The sequence below is a fragment of the Lissotriton helveticus genome, chromosome 10, assembly GCF_964261635.1.
Source record: "Lissotriton helveticus chromosome 10, aLisHel1.1, whole genome shotgun sequence".
Lineage (NCBI taxonomy): Eukaryota > Metazoa > Chordata > Amphibia > Caudata > Salamandridae > Lissotriton > Lissotriton helveticus.
This window is the reverse complement of record NC_136071.1, coordinates 286,558,013-286,571,788: the sequence shown is the minus strand read 5'-3', so window position 1 is coordinate 286,571,788 and position 13,776 is coordinate 286,558,013. Positions and strand designations below refer to the sequence as shown.

Genomic DNA, 13,776 nt, shown 5'->3' with positions numbered 1-13,776 from the left:
CCGTAAGATCTTCCGCTGGATCCCCACCGAAACCAGGAAGACGGTCACCCAGGCCCTCGTCACCAGCCGTCTGGACTACGGGAACACCCTCTACGCTGGAACCACAGCCAAACTCCAGAAAAGGCTCCAGCGCATCCAGAACGCCTCAGCAAGACTCATCCTGGACATCCCTCGCCGCAGCCACATCTCACCCCACCCGAAAGACCTGCACTGGCTCCCCGTCAACAAGAGGATCACGTTCAGACTCCTCACCCACACACACAAGGCTCTCCACGACATGGGCCCGAAGTACCTCAACAGCCGCCTCACATTTTACACACCCACCCGCCAGCTCCGATCTGCCAGCCTCGCCCTCGCCTCCGTCCCACGTTTTCGGAAATCCACCATCGGAGGAAGGTCCTTCTCCTACCTGGCAGCCAAGACATGGAACTCCCTCCCCACTCACCTACGGCTGACCCTGGACCATCTCTCCTTCAGGAAGCAACTCAAGACCTGGCTGTTCGAGCAGTAGTGACCCCCCCCTCAGCGCCTTGAGACCCTTACGGGTGAGTAGCGTGCTTTATAAATTCCTCTGATTGATGGATTGACAGCAAGGTGACTTGCTGTACTGCACTGTGCCACTAAGCAAAATATCTGGCCCCTTGTGTTATGTGCACATAGTGGGAACAATGTACTGCACCTCACTAATCCTGCAATGGCAGTAGCAACAGAATATCTGTGTGCAGTACCGTGTCATCACCCACTGTGTGAATGGATGGAACCACATCATCTGCACCGGTTAACAAATCAAGACACAAATCATGTGCTTCACAAAGTTAATGTTAAAGTTTGTAGACTTGAATAGTGTGGCTTATCAAAAACTACTACATTATGAAACCTCCACCTAAAATAAATGGACCTTCATCCCCTGAAGCAAAACTTGGCAGGAGATTGCATGATTTGCCCAGAATCGCAGAATGTTGTGCCAAGACTATAACCCAGTTCCCCAGTTCCTGAGTCGGCATCGCTGGCTGTTGCACCACATCCTCTCTCCAGACGAGTCAATATGAGTACAAAGGGTACAGAATAGATAAGTCAATGGCGTACCTAGTCTTGGGATCAGTTGAAGTTGCACAAAATCAATGGTGTGTGATCAGATCCTGTGTTACACATGGCAGAATACTTGTATTTTGTCCAAAGTTTCTGGAGCAACACTAGAAGAAGTAGTTGCACGTCCCATTGTGGTATGCAATGTAAGTGGAGGCCTCATTCACGTGCATATGTTCATATTGGGTAATAATGTGATACTAACTGTCCAAAAAACACATATGACTCAGGCATACTGACAGTCTAGGTGCACACATACATATAGGTATCAAGCCACATTGACTTAGGTAACCAATGTGATAGATCACCAGTTTTATGGTGTAAGAGTGCCACATTTCCTACATATGAATCCATCAACGTTAACTCGCAATGTCAAACATGGCATACATCAGTAATTACATTCGAAAAAAAAGCAACCAGGACAAGGTATCAAAGTGTAGTCAGGATATCAATCTCATACTCACTTGCCACATCAGTGCTTACAGAATCAAGGTATAGAAGTACAGAATCCCCTACAAGTTACAATCATACACATACATGTGAACACCTAAAGTATTGTATCCAGGTCTGTAGTAGAAACCTACTTGAAGCAATATCAGTATGTCGTACATAAAGATGACCCACATAGCAAGACCTATGTGTCAATCCAAGTGCACCATGACTACATGTCTGCCAAAAAGCGTAAGCTGAAGAGTGATAAAAATGTTATACGTATCCAAGTTACATGATGGAAATGCACCACATTTACGGGGAAAATTGCCATGATAAATTAAGTGAACAATGCAAAGGCTGTGTCAATGTCATGTATGCAAGCAACAACATCAGTGGTTTCACAAGGACATATGTATGTGTGAGTGTCAAACATGTTGGCACTGTCACAACCTACATAGGGATGAACATATGGCAGAAAATCAGATCACTAATTTGTCACTTTGCACAAGTAGTGAGTGCACATAATATAGAGAGCTCAAGAACATATAGACAGCTCAAGAACATCTAAAAATACTCATCACAGTAATGTCGTGTTTTGGCAGCTCCTAAGTTAGCGTTTAGCACAGCTACACGGTCTTCTCGTTAACTTGACCAAAATGAACGGGGGCCATTTTGAATCCTTCTGGCTTCCATTTTCTATGAACACACTGCCTCGTGGTCAGTGTGCCCTTTCGTCCTTCCTCGATACCCATGGTCACCTATTCTGCTCGGTAACAGGCTATTTTTAGTACTGGTCAAGCGCACATGCGCACTATGCATCAACTGGTCACTCTTTAAGAATGTTAGCACTAACTGACCAGTGCTATTGAACTCCTCCCACATGCTGGCTGTGTTCCAAAAATGACCTTATATGTACCGAAAATGTGTAACTTGTAACCGCCTATCTTTTTATTGCTATTAAACTGTATAAAAGAGGTCGCGCACCGATGTTCGGTGTGCTACTTCTTACATTGCCGAAGGGTGCTGTAGGAATGTATCACCACCCCATGGGGTCTTAATAAACTTGTCTTTTGCCTTTTCCAGTGTCCGTGCCAACTTCTATACTAAGGTGTTCGAGAGTTTAGCAGAGTATGTAGGCCTGATTTGAACCCAACACCACAATTGGCGACCACGAAGGGACTCATCGGCGACTCGGATGCCCGAAGGAGAGGTCGTGACGAAGGTCAGGAAACTCGCCATGGACGCGTACGCTGCCACTGAGTGACCCGAGTCTTGGCACCCACGGTGTGTTTTTCCTTCCTTCCGATCTGACCTTCCAGGTGGCGCCGGTCTTCGACTGAGATTCTGATCTTGGATTGTCGTGATGTGCCGTTTTGGCTGATTCGACCACAGAACTTGGCAGTTGGACCTTGGACGTTTGAAAATAGTTGGTAAGCTTTTGATTGGTGAGGTAGTCTACTGACACTTACTGTGGCTTTTTGAATTTGAATTTGAATTTGTTTGAAGTTAGCTAACGTTTGAATCTTTGAATTTGAATTTGAATATGTGAAGTGCACCTCACATAGGCAGGCATGTAGGGATATTTCTCTGATTTATTTCATTTGAACGATACACCGTGTTAGGTGCCATTTTGTGTAGTATCGCGTTTTCGTGGTACTTTTTGAACATGCCTGTTTTTAGCACACTCCGAAGGATGTGCTGTTTTGAAAATGGTACCAATTATCGATTAAATGAATCACAGCCGGCTCCCCCAGAGGGGACTCCAAATCGTGAGATGTATGTCAAATTCGGTATTCCACCAATAATGTACAGCACGTTATGGCATAAGTAAACTAAAACTGATCGTGAATTACAGTGGCCACTATATGGGTCGTTTGACCTTCGAAAGGTTCAATATGTAGAGCAGTGTTTGTTTCAGCGAAGGTCTAGACAAGATATGTTTGATTGCGTGCGTATGTGGGAGAAAGAGGTGCGTGAACGAGTGAAGCGTGAGGAAGCCTTGGCGGAGAAGGTGCAGCGGAAGGCTGCACATGATAAAGCTTTACAGCTACAGGAGAAGGAATTACAGGAAAAGAAAGAGAGAGAGACGCGAGAAAATAATTTACAGGTTAATGGTCAATTCCCTATCAGGCGTCCTCTTTATCCGGTCCTTACTAATGAAACAGATGATTTTTCATTACTAGATCGCTGTCCGCCTCCGTACGTCGCACCTACGGCTCCGAACGAGGAATCAGATGAGGATAGTGATCGTACACAGCGTACAAGGTTACATGCGGAACGAACTGCGGAATTACGTTCATTTGCACGAAAGCTAAATATTAATACTGTTACTGTTTCTGAAATTACTGCACAAATGGAACAGTGGTCTGATCAGGAGCGACTGTATTTCTTAGATCATTTTGGAGACGAGGTCGTTGACCGGTTCAGAAAATATTCTCTAGAGTTAGAACCCAAGGATATATGCAAGGGTCGTGAGAATTTTCGTAAAGGTCTTTTTGTTCTTTCAGATGCGGTTGAATTCTTCAAACGTTTGATTCATCTACGGAATGAGGCGACACGACTACGGGAGTTGGAAAAGTCGAAGAATCCGCCTGCGTCTGGAGCGACGGGGATATCCAAAGAATGCCCTATCTTTGGAACAGATAAGATCGCTGCGATTAATGTTAGACCTATGCGAGAAGCTGCGCCTTTATATGTCCCTCATAAAGGAGATGGCACAGATGATGATAAAAGATCTAAAGACGCGAAAGGGTATTTTGTATATAACTGGGTTTATACGCCTTGGAATAGAGCAGATGTTATGGCGCTTAAAAATGCTTTGCCTGATCCCCGTAAAAATCCTGCGGCTTTTTATGAAAGTGTTGAAAGTGCAATTTCTTCGTGTATTATGACGTTAGTTGATATTGATCGGTTTTTCGGGTTGATATTGCCCCCTGATATGTGGAGAGCGATTCGTAAGTTTGATGACCACACGACTCTCGGGGCCACTTGGAAAGATCTTGTCCAAGCTGATTTGGATAGGGAACCAGCATGTAAGCCGTGTCAATTAATATTAGACCTTCCAGGGGCCATACTAACAAAATTAAAGACTCTTGCTCCCGCTAAAAAGATTGATTGGACTATATTAGCCTCTTGTAAGCAGAAGACGGATGAATCGGTTTCCGATTTTTTCTCTCGCTTTGAGGAAGCGTTCCATGATTACAGTGGTCAATCATTGACAGAAGATACAGGCAGGCATTTATTCGTTGATAAGTATGTGGCTAATCTCCTACCGGAGATTGCGAAACGATTAAAAGCGAGTGAAAGTTCATGGACCACAGCAACCCCTGCTTCTTTATTGACTATGGCTCAATATTATGAACGACAGGAATTGGAGGCAAAAGAAAGTAGTGAAAAGAAAGCGAAGGATTTGAAGACGAAGGTAATGTTAGCTCAGGTTCAGGCTACGAGAGGAAGCAACAGAGGAGGGCGAGGATCGTACAATAATGCTCCTCCCCCTCGTTCTGACATTTCTGTGAATCAATGTGCATACTGCAAACAGTTTGGGCATTGGATTGCAGACTGTCCGGTGTTTCGAGAGCAGTGTAATTTGAGGGGACGAGGAAGTGGAAGGTCTAGGAATAATTATGGAGGGCCAAGAGGATGGGGAACGCATGATCGAGGAGGTTATGGCACGAATGATCGTGGAGGATATGGAGCAAGGGGTCGTGGTCAGACAGATTATAATACGTTTGATAATCGCAATCAATATCAGATAAATGAGGGTGGTTCTGCTGAGCCACGGGATGAGCACTATGCATAGGATTGCGTAGGATGGGGTGTGGAATCGGTTGAGGTACCAGTTGATCAAAGGGGTCCATATATAGAAGCACATGTTTTGGGTTCTACTGATCAATTTCTGGTCGATACAGGAGCTACTCGTAGCGCTTTGTCCAAATACTTGGTTCCAAGGGCTCCCCTGTCTGGCGAGGTAATTACAGCTATAGGGTTCGATGGAACACCTACTTCTAGCCCACTATCTCAACCAGTTGCATTTCATGTTGATAAATTTGCTGCCCCTTGTCCCTTTTTGTTGTCTCCAAATACACCAGATAATATTATGGGACTCGATATGTTAAAACACTTTCGAGCTACTATTCGCTGTGCCCCAGAAGGAGTGCGAGTTGTGTTGAATGAGAATTACCCAGAATTTGAGCGAGTGTGTTTTCTTCATGAATCTGAAGTGTTGGCCTCCTTACCAAAAACGTTGTGGGCCACTTCAGACACGGATGTAGGGCAGATGATAATTCCTCCAGTACGTATCACTGTAAAGGAGGGAGTATCTCTACCACGTGTCCCACAATATAAGATTTCGAGAGAAGGTGAACTTGCTTTGATACACATTGTGAACGATTTGATTTTGGCAGGAGTTGTTGAGGAAGTCCCCTACAATGTTTGCAATAGCCCAATTTTACCGATCCTTAAAAGAGATACAGATGCTAAGGTCTACCGTTTCATTATTGATTTGAGGGAAATAAACAAGATAGTAGTGCCTCAGTACCCGGTGGTGTCTGACATCACCACGTTGCTTACGTTGGTCCCATCGACGGCCACTACTTTTACAGTCATCGATTTGAAGAATGCCTTCTTTTCGATCCCTGTACATCCTGACAGTCGATATCTATTCAGCTTTACATTAAATAATAAATCGTGCAGATTTTGTCGAGTTCCTCAAGGCTATACCGAAAGTCCTAGCATTTATAGTCAGGCATTAAAAAGACAGCTTGATTCCTTTGAATTACAAGATGGAGTGGCTCTTATTCAATATGTAGATGATATCTTACTTGCTGCAGACACACCAGAACAATGTGAGAAGAGTACCTTTTCCTTGCTTTCCTTCCTAGCCAAACATAATCATAAGGTTTCGAAGAAAAAGCTGCAATATTGTAGACCCAAGGTGACCTACCTCGGTCATCTTTTGTCTAAGGAGGGCCGTGCATTGACACCGGATCGAATTCAAGCAGTTTTAGACACACCAGTTCCTCGCACTCAGAAGGATGTTCGTGCCTTTATAGGGTTGACGTCTTTTTGTAGGCAATGGATATTGGGTTTTTCACACATTGTTAAACCATTGTTGGCATTGTTGTCTAAAGATACACCGATCCCCATTGAATGGACGGATGAATGTCAGAATGCTTTTGAACAATTGAGACAAGCTCTTTGTTCTGCACCAGTGTTAGGTACACCTGATTACACGAAGATTTTCACATTGTATGTACACGAGAAGGATGGGTGCGCATTGTCAGTGTTAGTGCAGACACACGGAGACAAACAGAGGCCTTGTGCATACTTCTCGGCGGTACTCAACCCTGTGGCTCGAGGATTACCTGGATGTTTTCGAGCAGTCGCAGCAACAGCAGTAGCGATACGACAAAGTGAGGGACTAGTTTTGTCACACAAATTGTTGGTGTTAGTTCCCCATGCGGTAGATGCGTTATTGAATCAAACGAAAACACAGCATCTAACCAGTGCCCGTCTGACAGGATATGAGCTAACGTTGTTGGCGCCGCACATCACACTAAAACGATGTGCGACACTGAATCCTGCTACTTTACTGCCGGATCCTGTTGCTGAGACCCAGAAGGAAGAACAACATGATTGTGTTTTTCTGACTGAGGAACAGACAAAGGGTCGTATCGATTTACAGGATACACCATTTCCAGATGTAGATGGGGAACTGTGGGTTGATGGATCGTGAGTGAGGTTACCAGATGGTACGACTTCCGCAGCCTACGCGATCACGACACTTAAGACAGTGGTAGAAGCAGCACGAATACCCCAGAAATCGGCTCAAGCAGCTGAATTGATAGCCTTAACGAAAGCATGTGAGTTAAGTGCTGGATTATGTGTGAACATTTACACGGATAGTCGTTACGCTTTTGGAGTAGTGCATGATTTTGGCCTACTCTGGAAGGAACGAGGATTCTTGACTTCACACGGAGTACACATCATGCATGGAGAATTGGTACGCGATCTCCTGAATGCACTATTATGTCCAAAGAAAGTAGCAATAGTGAAATGAAGTGCACACAAAAAGGTGACGGACAAAATAGGACAAGGCAATGCTTTCGCAGATCGCATTGCGAGAGAGACCGCTATGCTACAAAATAATTCCCCCATGTACGTGGTGAAATCACAAGCCGAGCGGTGGCATGATGCTAGAGAAGAAATACTAGATATACAGAAGTCAGCATCAGAGGCAGAACTTACGAAATGGGCCACTGAAGGAGTATTGGATGATGAGGGTTGCTGGCGTAGTAAAGATATGGAGAGATGGAAACTACCCATGGCCTATTTACAAACAATGGTGCAAATGACACACGGGCTGGCACACATTGGAGCTTTCGCAATTACTAAATTGCTTACACGAGTTTGGGAAAATGCTGACATTGCTAGCACGGCTAAGAGAGTAGTGCAGACCTGTCTGATATGTTTACAGCACAATCCTGGACAAGGGACTCATACTCCTAAAGGAGGGTTTGTTCCACCTACTACACCGTCTGAAGTACTACAAATGGATTACATCCAGCTGGAGCGCTGTAATAATCTCAAGTATGTCCTAGTGGTGGTGTGTGCCTTCAGTAAATGGATTGAGGCTTACCCTACGAAAGACAATACAGCATTGACAACAGCTAAGGTGTTACTGAAAGAGTACTTCCCGCGCTATGGTGTTTGTAAAATTATGTGGAGTGATAATGGTCCTCATTTCATTGGGAAAGTAGTGGAGTACGTCCTGAAAGGATTGGGAATCAAGCAACGATTCCACGCTGTTTTTCATCCGCAATCAGCAGGTTTGGTAGAAAGATACAATGCAACTCTGAAGCTAAAGCTAGCAAAGATAGTGGCATCCACATCTCTGAAATGGCCGGATGCTTTGCCTCTGGCATTGCTGTCCATTCGATCGGTGCCACATTCTCGATCTGGCCTCACACCCTATGTAGTGGTATTTGGAAGGCCGATGAATATTTGGGGAGTTCCAAAACCTCGTTTAATACATGATGTGCCTTGTATAATGATGAACGATTATTTGGCACGATTAACAAATGATTTACTTTCTATTCATCAACAGGTTCGAGAGGCGCTCCCTGATAACTCCACTGGTGAGGCTCACGATCTTCGTCCTGGTGACTATTTTATGATCCGGGTGTTTGAGCGCTCCAGCAGCTTGGAACCGAGGTGGCATGGCCCTGAGCAAGTGCTGCTAGCGACGCGGACTGCTGTGAGAGTCACCAACAAGAAGCGGTGGATACATTCAACGCACTGCCGACGTGTCTCTCCGGAACTGGTGAGCCCTGTGGTGCTATCCGACTACAGAAAGATTTTGGATACAGAAAAGAGCCCAGCTGTCACGCCTGATGAATTGGAGGGAGCCTTCCCGGACCACGTTGTTTCTGATAAAGTGAAGTACAATCTACGTCCCAGGAAATAAGATTCCTTTTTGTATTTTTGAACTGGTTGGTAACCGCTCTGAGGTTTGTGAAACGGAAGCCGGGAATATCAAGGGGGGGGATCAGTTCTGCCCAGTGTAGCGACACCCGTCTTGAATCCCGGAGAACAAATCAACGGCAGCCTCGGTCCAGAACCATCGTTTATTTATTTTTTTCGCTTAGTGTTGCTTTTGAAGAGTATTGTTTTGTGAACTATGGCATCTCCTTCAACACGAAAAGGGAGAATTCTTGGTGCTGTTTTGTTTGTCTTGACCGTAGTGGTGATCGCAGTATTAGCTTGGACTATAGAACTATTGTTTCCTGTACGAGAACATTTGCTGCCCACCACTCCGAGTCCATCTGAACATTTTCATTTTACTTTGCCTTTTCACGAGGAAAGACATAGGCAGACTTATTTGAATAACAGCTTTATTCAGATTTTGCATCATACTCATAACATGACCAACACGTCCAATTGTTGGGTATGTGGAATGTTGCCCGGACATCAGAAGAGGGGAGGAACTCCACTCATTCCTCTCCCGTTTTCTCATAATGGTTCTTGTCATGCTTGGTACACTCTTCTTTTCACCCTGCGATGGCCAACGAAAGGTGGACTACTTTTTCGATTGAATAAAATATGCTATAACGACAAAGATGGTTATCCACACGCTGAAGGAACTAAATTTGAATGGGAAGAGTATCGTCCGGACAATGTCTCTACACCTCGTGTATATACGAATCAAAGACTTATAAATGTGACGAGCTTGTATATGGTAACAGTCATTGATACAAAAGCAGAGTTGTGTATTAGAAATAAAGGTACAATCCCTGTAGGCCGCAGTGAATGTAATATTACACTTACCTTTGATACACCAACTGGAATTGCATTCGTAGCTTCACGTAACACATATTTCATTTGTGGAAATAAGGGATACCATCGTCTACCATTGGGATGGTTAGGAACATGTTACATAGCTTTTGTATTACCACCTGTATTTATTGCTCCTCCCATGTACCACAATGATTACGTTCTGTACCATGATTTCATACTGAACAGAGTTAAACGAACATTAGATCTTGATGAAATTGACCAGACTGATACCACTTTACAACAATATGTAGATTTCAACTTGGGGTTATTTTCATTTGTAGGAGCTGCACTGAATAGCAGAAAGATAAGGCGGCTTACACGTGTAGTGGAAGCTGTCGCTAATGAAACTGCCTCTGCTTTAGGGAATATTACTGAGGAATTACAAATTACCAGAATTGTAGCGCTCCAGAATCGAATGGTTCTAGATGTGATACTAGCTGATAGGGGCGGAGCATGCCACGTCATCGGAAGTAGTTGTTGCGTATACGTACCAGATAACTCACCTTCCGTGTATGATTCGATTACGAAATTACATAAGATAGCTGCTGAGATCCACCCAGAAAATGGAACATGGACCTTTTCTGGTTGGTTCTGGACCCTGCTTAGTACTTGGGGTTGGAAATTATTAACAATTCTCTGTGTTTTTATTGGAGTACTATTTTTCCTTTGTCTATGTATTCAATGTGGCCCTACATTATGTTCTGTATGTATCACAGCCTGTATTCCGTCTAAACGAGCTATTGTCAAGCAAGAGAAACTAATCAATGATGAAGTATTGAAAATAATGGCTATTAACATTGATGATGAACATTCTGATTACGTTCACTATGAGGTAGCTTTTGCTAAACGCTAAAAGGGCCGTCTGTCGTGTTTTGGCAGCTCCTAAGTTAGCGTTTAGCACAGCTACACGGTCTTCTCGTTAACTTGACCAAAACGAACGGGGGCCATTTTGAATCCTTCTGGCTTCCATTTTCTATGAACACACTGCCTCGTGGTCAGTGTGCCCTTTCGTCCTTCCTCGATACCCATGGTCACCTATTCTGCTCGGTAACAGGCTATTTTTAGTACTGGTCAAACGCACATGCGCACTATGCATCAACTGGTCACTCTTTAAGAATGTTAGCACTAACTGACCAGTGCTATTGAACCCCTCCCACATGCTGGCTGTGTTCCAAAAATGACCTTATATGTACCGAAAATGTGTAACTTGTAACCGCCTATCTTTTTATTGCTATTAAACTGTATAAAAGAGGTCGCGCACCGATGTTCGGTGTGCTACTTCTTACATTGTCGAAGGGTGCTGTAGGAATGTATCACCACCCCATGGGGTCTTAATAAACTTGTCTTTTGCCTTTTCCAGTGTCCGTGCCAACTTCTATACTAAGGTGTTCGAGAGTTTAGCAGAGTATGTAGGCCTGATTTGAACCCAACACCACAGTAATCTACTGCCTAAACATGAACGTTTGCATGTAGAAGTGTCCAAAGTAGCAAGGCATGGTCAACATTTGCTCTGACACAGATAATTGGAAGAAACTTGTCTAAACCAATGATCAACTATAGATATATCACACATATTCTCAAATACTGTAATAAATGTGCATGAGTCAGTCAGTACACATGGACATGAATGTGTTGGTATATTTACTTTAACAGTTGGTTTTTTCTCTACCTTTAGCTGACCAAGGATATGGTCTGCAGCCATGGGTCATAACCCCAATTGAACATCCCCTGACAGAGCCAGAAAGACACTAAAACCAGGCACTTATCAAGACCAGGTCAGTTGGTGTAATGAAGTTCAGGTTCAGATGCCTGGACACATCAAGGGGAAGATTGCTATATAGATCATTTCAACAAAATCACATTCCAAAGTTTCGATTCAGTATTTTCTTCAGATGTCATGCTTTGCCAGCACACACAGGGAATATGGCTGCAAGTTCAAAAAAGAGAACAGCTGTGTCAGACTGGAAACCAAAATCAGCCCAGGGAAAAATGCTCAAACCAGCCTCACACTGCTGTGAACTTCGATTAGAGTTATGTCATTTGGGCATGACTGGATTTCCGCTGCCCATGGGATTCTGAAAGTAGTCCCTTAGCTTGCAGCCCACAGGGGAAATGGCAGAATCAAAACATTATGAGTCCGGCCCTGGAGTGGCAGCATGAAACTGAAAGTTGCTTCCATGATGCTGTGCTTTTTAACTTCTATGTAATTTGGAAGCATTTCTGGCTACAGTTCAACAAAAATGTCAAGGAAGTAAGCTGCTTTTTAAGCCATTGAGCTACTTCTTGCAACACAGACCTTGTGCACTTTACCTGGGGCCAGGACCAGCCCATGCAGGTAAGAGAGGTGGGGCCACCTTGTGGGGGGGATTCGACAGATGACCATGAGGTTAAATTAAATAAATCCCTCCAATTCGGCCCCCAACGTCCCACCGTTCTTACCAGCACAGGCCGCTGCTGCCTGGGGCTTGTGTGCAGCTGGCACACCTCCCATCAGTTACACTACTTAATGTTAGCTCAAAACTATATGCACGAAATGCATCAGTTATAGCTGCAAAACACATTTTCTAATTCAAACGTTAGTGTTGCATGCATAAGTGGATTTACTCACTGGGGCTATATCATGACCATGTGCCCTCAGCACAAAGCTGACTGCCTGTGTTTTTGCATTTGAGGTGTGTAAGGGCCTTATCTACAAATCCATTTTGCAACTTCCAAAATCATATGGTTTGCAACAGCATAATGGCATTTTTCTCAGTATTAAAGCAATTTTGTGAGTCATAAAAACCTTTCTGACTAGCAAAATGGTTTTTCCAATCCGTTCTGATTGTCAGTTATGAGGGAGCATGAGAGTGTTTCCTATTCTAACTGCAGTGGCAATGGTATGTATCAATAGTTTATGACTGCAACTCCTGTGACAGACTATTGATCCATAGAGAATCCTTCTCCTTTGTGAATCCTTTCAATCGACCACAGGGAAGCAGGCTGTAATAATAGGGACTACTTCCTGTTCCTCTTACTGGATTCTAAAATGAGAATCATTTTGGGCCTCATTTGCAAGCCCATTGCGCTGTCGGTTTGTCACTTTTTGAGACGCAGCGCAATGTGCCTGCCCATATTTGCAAGGCTACGTAAAGTCTCCATGCATAACTTTCATGGCCCTGTAAATATGGGCCCCTTTCACGCATTACTCTGAGTGAAAGGGGCATTCCATGGGTGTTGCTGTGGGTGTTCCCACACAACATCCATGGAACCTGACACATGCCCAGATTTACAGTGTTGTAAACCTGGGAATGCATCAGAATCCTTTTCCTCTCCAGGGGAGGAGTAGGACTGGCACCACGAGAAGGAATACTTGTATTTCTCCTTGTTTTTTGCTCTTTCTATGTGTACTGCATTCTGTAGCACACATAGGAGCAAAAAAACAATAATGATTGTTTATGTGCAGCAAGGTGACCCTTCTTGCACTACAACAATCATCCCGGCAATGCAGGCACCCTTGCAACATGGTGTAGGGGTGTGTGCGTTGGCGCACAACTATTGTTTGTGAACTGGCACAGTGGAGAAGGACATGAATGTGCTGTATCTTGTAGATGCAGTGCATTCCTGCTCTTTTTTTGACCCATGGAAGCACAGCAGGAAGGCTTGAGGCACTGCCATGCGGCAAAATAAAGCTTTGTTTTTTAACCTGCACCTGTTCCTTTAAGGAACATGAGCTACTTTAAAAAAAAAAACAGAGGTTCCCATTTTGGTAATTCAGACACAGGGTTTGTGGTCTGCTACTGCCAGCAGGTCACCATCTCTGTGTTTGTAGCCTATCACAATAATCACTAAGTGGGTCATTCTGTGACTCCCTGTGAATGAAGATTCTTCCGCACAGCACATACATTGGTCAGATCACAACATCAGATAAAGGTCACAAAA

The 13,776-nt window shown here is 44.1% G+C and overlaps 1 long non-coding RNA gene across 1 annotated transcript in view; it reads left to right on the top strand.

Moving 5' to 3' along the window:
• Positions 1-11,649, top strand: part of LOC144785159 (uncharacterized) — a 116,286-nt gene extending 104,637 nt beyond the window's left edge. Inside the window, exon 5 of the long non-coding RNA XR_013601789.1 lies at positions 11,531-11,649. This is a non-coding gene — a long non-coding RNA (uncharacterized LOC144785159). The remainder of the gene's footprint in view (positions 1-11,530) is intronic.
• Positions 11,650-13,776: the final 2,127 nt, after the last annotated feature.